Below are 6,165 nucleotides of genomic sequence, written 5' to 3'. Positions count from 1 at the left end.
GGTGAAAAGGCAGCCCACTCAATGGCAGAAAATATTTGGAAACCAAATATCCATTAAGGGTTTGATTTCAATGCTATATAAAAAGACACTACAACTCAAAAATAAAACAGCAAGGAATCCAATATAAAAATGGACAAAAGACTTAAATGGCCATTACTTGAAAGAGGAAATACAAATGTAAAAAAAGCACATGAAAAAAATGTTCCATATCACTAGCTATTAGGGAAATGCAAATCAAAACTATGAGATACAATCTCACACCTCATAGAATGGCCATTACTAAAAGAGAGAGAAAACAATAAGTGCTGGAGAGGATGTGGAGAAATAGGAACACGCCTTCATTGTTGGTGGGATTATAAAATGGTGCAGCCTCTGTGGAAGACAGTTTGGCAGTTCCTTAGGAAGCTAAATATGCAACTGCCATATGATCCAGCAATTCCTCTACTAAGAATATACCCAGAAGAACTGAAAACTGTGATGCAAACAGACAATTGCCCACCGATATTCATAGCAGCATGATTTGCAATTGCCAAAAGATGGAAACAACCCAAGTGTCCATCAACCAAAGAATGGATAAACAAAATGTCATATATTCATATGATGGAATATTAAGAAGAAATGAACAACCTCTTGAAAGGCCTTAGAAGTGGACTTTCCCTAGAACCTCCAGGAAAAACAGCCCTGCACACCCTGGATTTCTACCTCCCACATGGGAGGTACTGGGTTCAGTTCCCATGACTCCAAAAAGGAAGATGAGAACAAAATAGACACAGCAAGTGCAAACAAGGGGGTGGGGAGAAATAAATAAAAATAAATCTTTAAAAAAATAATAAAATAAAATAAAGAGTTGAGGTAGGTTTGCTCAGGTTTCCACTATTCTGGTAAGAACTAAATATATGCACAGTGAAATACAGCTTTGAACCAAGAATTGAGTAATTTTCATGATTCCACATACAAGATAAATTGTATTTGTATTTATAAGTGACACTGCACAATATAAAGAGCAACAGTAGAATTCATGGTAATTAAATTTTAAATTTTTCTTTAGTTAGAATGGTATTACGTAGTAAGTACCATGAAAAGTAGAGATATTGTGGAGAAGGAAAAAAGCCTTATATTTTTTGCCCTTTTAGAACAAGCGTCCTGCTATCAGTTTTTACTGGGACCTGCTGATTAAGTAGTTGGTCTTCAGGTGAATTTGTGTTTTTCAATATATATAGATATAGAAATAAATATAGATGTAAACTTACCCATTTACATATATACATACAGATATATACAAACACAGTATAAATATTCATATATTCCTTAGCTCTGTCTACTGAAAACTGTAAACAGTGACAACCCAATAGCACTGAGATCCCTATCACCTAGATCTTGGTATCTAAATATCAATCTCCACTAAAAGCACACATCCCTTTTTGAAAAATAGCTGGTTCCAGGCTGGGGCAGGGAGAGTACTTCTTGAGCCTTGAAGACTTGGTTTTGTCATAAATTAATGAAGGAATTCTGTCAAGAGGACATAGAAGACAGTTTGAAGTGGATTCCACTGATCAATCTGAAACATTTTGAGTATCAAAATATATGATAACCCATTGAATATAATAGGAATATAACAGGAATTCATGATTCCATACCAAAAGAAATAAATGAATGGGTAATTTGAAAGTTTGATGAAGAGAATATTTGCATGGTCTCTGTATTAGTTAGTCAAAGGGGTGCTGATGCAAAATAACAGAACTTGGTTGATTTTTATAACAGGTATTTATTTGGGGTAGGAGCTTACAGTTACCAGGCCATAAAGCATAAGTTACTTCCCTCACCAAAGCCTATTTTCACATGTTGGAGCAAGATGGCTGCTGAAGTCTGTGAGGGTTCAGGATTCCTGGGTTCCTCTTGGGCTCAGCTCTTCTGTTAGCTCCACAAGGTCAGCTCTAGATGATGAGGCTCTCTAGGCTTGCCTCTCTCCCCAGGGCTCCAGCTTCAGCATCAAACTCCAACATCAAAACTACATTAAAAGTCCTCAACTCTGTCCTTTGCCATGTCTTTTATCTACTGGCACCCTATAAGCACAAGAGGTTTACATGATTACTTAATCAAGGAAATCTATGAATCCAATATAATCTAATATGCCCAGAGGAAAAGATCAGTTTACAAACATAATCCAATATTTCTTTTTGGAATTCATCAATAATATCGAACTGCTACAGTCTTTGGTTGAACTTCCTGCTGCCTCCCTTTCTTTCTTGTAATTCTTCCACCTCTAAGCTCATGTATTAGGTCCCTGTGACACCATTCCATAAATTTTAGAGACTATTGCATATACCTCTGCCAAACCCCCTAGGGAGTACATGCTACAAGATCCTCAAGGTGCAGGTGAGAAGGCAGTTTGATATTATTTATAAATTCCAAAAAGAAATATAGAGTATGTTTGTAAACTGGCCTTTTCTACTGGTTATATAACCCTTTGATTATATTATATTAGATTAAGTTGTGCTATCTGATTGGATTACATTAAGATTAGGGCTCTGATCAAACCACATAGCCCCCTCAGGCTGATAAAACAGACTTTCACAAGGTAGCAGACACACAGGAGGAGATACACAGAGAATCCTGCAGCCTGGGAAAAGAGATGAGCCTGAGAGTTAGCAGCTGAAGAGAACGGAGCAGCTAAGCCCAGATAGAAATGAGTCAAGGAAGAGAGGCGAGCCCTATGCCAGCCTCCAGCTGTGATCAGAAGCTGGGACCATGAGCCTGAAGAGGAAGAGGGAGGCTGAGCCCTCACAGACACCAGCAGCCACCCTGCTCCAAAAGGGAGCAGCAGGCTTTGGTGAGAGAAGTAACATACTCTTTATAGCCTTGTGACTGTAAGCCTCTATCCCAAATAAATACCCCATAGAATAGGCAGCAGAGTTCTGGGACTTGGCATCAGCACCCCTTTGGCTGACTTATAAAGATGAGGAGACTGGGAAGACCTAAGAGGCCCAGTCACTTTCCAGGGCCACACAACTGGGAGGAGGACGAGTGAGGTCTGATGGAGCTCCACCCCCTCAATACTGGGGCCTTGAATTTCCCAGGCCTTCCACCACCTGTAGGGATGACTGAGTTGATGTAAGTGTAGGTCTTTCTGGCCATTTAGCAGGAGACACCCCAAGATAACACAAGGTGATGCAGGGCAGAGCACTGGAGACCAGGTGGCAGTTGTGACCATCTGGGCAACTTCCCAGCAGTTCTCCCTCCCAGCACATGTGTGGCCTGGAGGATATTGGGTGGGCAGGCCCTGGCAGAAGCAGGTTCTCAGTGGGATGGGGTCCTGGTGGGCCTCTATGTCCACACCCAGTGCATGGCTGGCAGGGTGGGAAGGGAATGCTGGGACGGCTTCATCAACAGCTGTCACCTCTTTACCTCAAGGGCTGCAGGTCTGTGAAGACAGGATTCTGTTTCTGATCTGGAGAGATGGACATCATGTGATGGGCAGGCAGGGACTGGATGCCTCCAGGCCTGGCTGCTGGGCACTGTCTTAGCAGAGCTCCCCCAAGAAATGGGTGAGAGGCTGCACAAGACAGTTGTCTACACCAGGTCATCATGCAGGGAGCAGGCACAGTACATTGCCCAAAGGGCCAGTGCAGGCAGAGGTGAGAGTGGCTGCACAGCAGTCTCCACACTCAGGGTCAAAGTCAGTAAAGGCTTTAAATCTTTTTTAAAAGAAGAAAGAATAGGTGATTCAGAAGGCAGAAGAGCTGAAATTAGAGAGACAAAAGAACACAGAGAGAAAAGAATGGAAGGATTTGAGCAAGAGCTCAAAAAATTGAATAACATGAAATGCAACAACATACATGCAATGGCTATTCCAGAAGGAGAATATAAGGGAAAAGGAGCAGAAAGAGTATTTGAGGGAATAAGAAAATTTCCTTATTAGGGCAGCTGAAAATTTCCCAACTCTCATGAAAGAAATGAACTTACATGTCAGAAGCACAGGGTACCCCAATAAGAATAGATGTGAATAGACTTACTCCAAGACACATACTACTCAGAGTGTCAAATGTCCAAGATTAAGAGAAATTTCTGAGGGCAGCAATGGAGAAGCAAACCACATAAAAGGTATGCCCAGTAAGTTATATATGCAGAAAAACTGCACAGCAATGATAAAGAAATCAATGAAGACCTAAACAAACAGAAAAACATTTCATGTTCCTGGGTTGGAAGACTGTGATGATGTCAATCCTACCCAACCTGATCTATAGGTTCAATGCAATACCTATCAAAATTCCAACAACCTACTTTTACAGAAATAGAAAAGGCAAATACCAAATTCTTTTGGAAGGGAATAGCCAAAAGCACTCTAAAAAAGAAGAGCCACATGGTAGAAATTTCACTGCTTGACACTGAAACTTACTACAAGGCTACAGTCTTCAAAACAGCATGGTATTGGCATTGATCAGTGGAATAGATCGAGAGTTCAGAAATAAACCCTCACCTCTACAGCCAACTGTTTTTCAACAAACCTACAAAAGCCATGCTAATGAGACAAAACAGTCTTTTCAACAAATGATGCTGGGAAAACTTGGATATCCATAACCTGAAGAATGAAAGAGGACTCCTATCTCACTCCCTGTACAAGAATCAACTCAAAATGGATCAAAGGCCTAAATATAAAAGCTAGGAACATAAAACTACTAGAAGAAAATGTAGGGCAGCATATTAGAGACCTTGTGGTAGGTGCTTTTTCTTGGACCTTGCACCTGAAGCACACACAACAAAAGAAAAAATGAATGGGATCTCCTCAAAATTACTTTTAAACCTTACAGGACTTTGTGGAGAGGGTGAAAGGCAACTATCTCAGTGGAGAAAATATTTGGCTCTCAAGCATTTGACAAGGGTTTAATATCCATGATATAACTCAACAATAAAAAGACAATGCAATGAAGAAATGGGAAAAAGCTTGAATAAATATTTGTCCAAAGAGGGAATATAAATGGGAAAAAAAACAAACAAACCACACATGAAAAAATATTCAACAACACTAGCTATTAGGGAAATGAAAATAAAAATTACATATGAGATATCATTTTACACCTACTAGAATGGCCACTATTAAAAAGACAGGAAAACAAATGGAGAGGATGTGGACAGTTTGAGACACTTATTTACTCTTGGTGGGAATGTAGAATGGTACAGGCCTCTATGGACGACTGTTTGGCAGTTCCTAAAGTTAAATTTGCCATGTATCCCAGCAATACCACTACTGGGTATGTACCCAGAACAACTGAAAGCAGATATTTGCACACCAGTGTTCATAGAAGCATTATTTACAATTGCCAAAAGTTGGAAACAACCCAATGGATAAACTGGTGTATTCACATAATGGAATATAATGCAGCTGTATGAAGAAATTAATTTGGAGGAGTTGTGGGAACAGGCCATTGGATTAGGGAGGTAAGACAGAGCTCTCACTAAAACAATGGGAAAAGAGCCAAAAGCTACCTTGAAGACAGCTTTGGGGTACGGCAGACCAGGACACTGCTTCACCACTCCCAGAAAAGTGGGCAACAGAAAGACGAAGAAGCCAAACAACACATTGTGAGTTATTAAACCTCCCAGTGGCTGAGAAGGGCTCCCCTCCCCCACCCCTGAAATATTAAGCAAGGATAAAACCCCTGGTGAATTGCATCTGAGAGGAGAGCAGACATCTTCCTCCCTGCCAGCTGCTTTGGATATATAGAGAATGGGAAGGCGCTCTGAGTCCTCTAGGAGGGTAGTGGAAAGAAAAGCCAAAGGAAAACTGTGCAATACTCGCCCCTGTGGCTGGGCAAACAGCCGAGGTTGAGCCAAGCTTACTGGTAGGAAGAGGGGCCTGGAGTGTGGGGAGTGGATTCTTGACAGTGAGTTTGGCCAGCTGAGTTCACCTTTGAATATTGGAAGGGATGCCAAACAGACAGGGAGAAGGGAGGGGGATCTCCTCAGGCAGACTGTCATGCCCAGCCACCCAGGTAAAGAGAGGAATTAGATTAGAGAGGAAGCAGGGACAGACAGGTGCCTCATCAGCAGGACTCTGGCTAAACTGCAAGGAATCAACCCTGCCCAAGGGAAAGGGGACAGACAGCCTTGTGAAAGGCTAACTACCCAAAGGAGACAGGTTGGCTCGCTGGAAGCATTCCTGCCTTA

At 41.5% G+C, this 6,165-nt stretch overlaps 1 long non-coding RNA gene across 1 annotated transcript in view; it reads right to left on the bottom strand.

The window, feature by feature from the left end:
* Positions 1–1,777: 1,777 nt before the first annotated feature.
* LOC131277567 (uncharacterized) overlaps positions 1,778–6,165 on the bottom strand; it is an 89,020-nt gene continuing 84,632 nt past the window's right edge. Inside the window, exon 3 of the long non-coding RNA XR_009184715.1 lies at positions 1,778–2,063. This is a non-coding gene — a long non-coding RNA (uncharacterized lncRNA). The remainder of the gene's footprint in view (positions 2,064–6,165) is intronic.

The sequence above is a fragment of the Dasypus novemcinctus genome, unplaced genomic scaffold, assembly GCF_030445035.2.
Source record: "Dasypus novemcinctus isolate mDasNov1 unplaced genomic scaffold, mDasNov1.1.hap2 scaffold_151, whole genome shotgun sequence".
Classification (NCBI taxonomy): Eukaryota; Metazoa; Chordata; class Mammalia; order Cingulata; family Dasypodidae; genus Dasypus; species Dasypus novemcinctus.
Note: the sequence above shows the minus strand (reverse complement) of the source record. Positions and strands in the feature narration are given on the sequence as shown.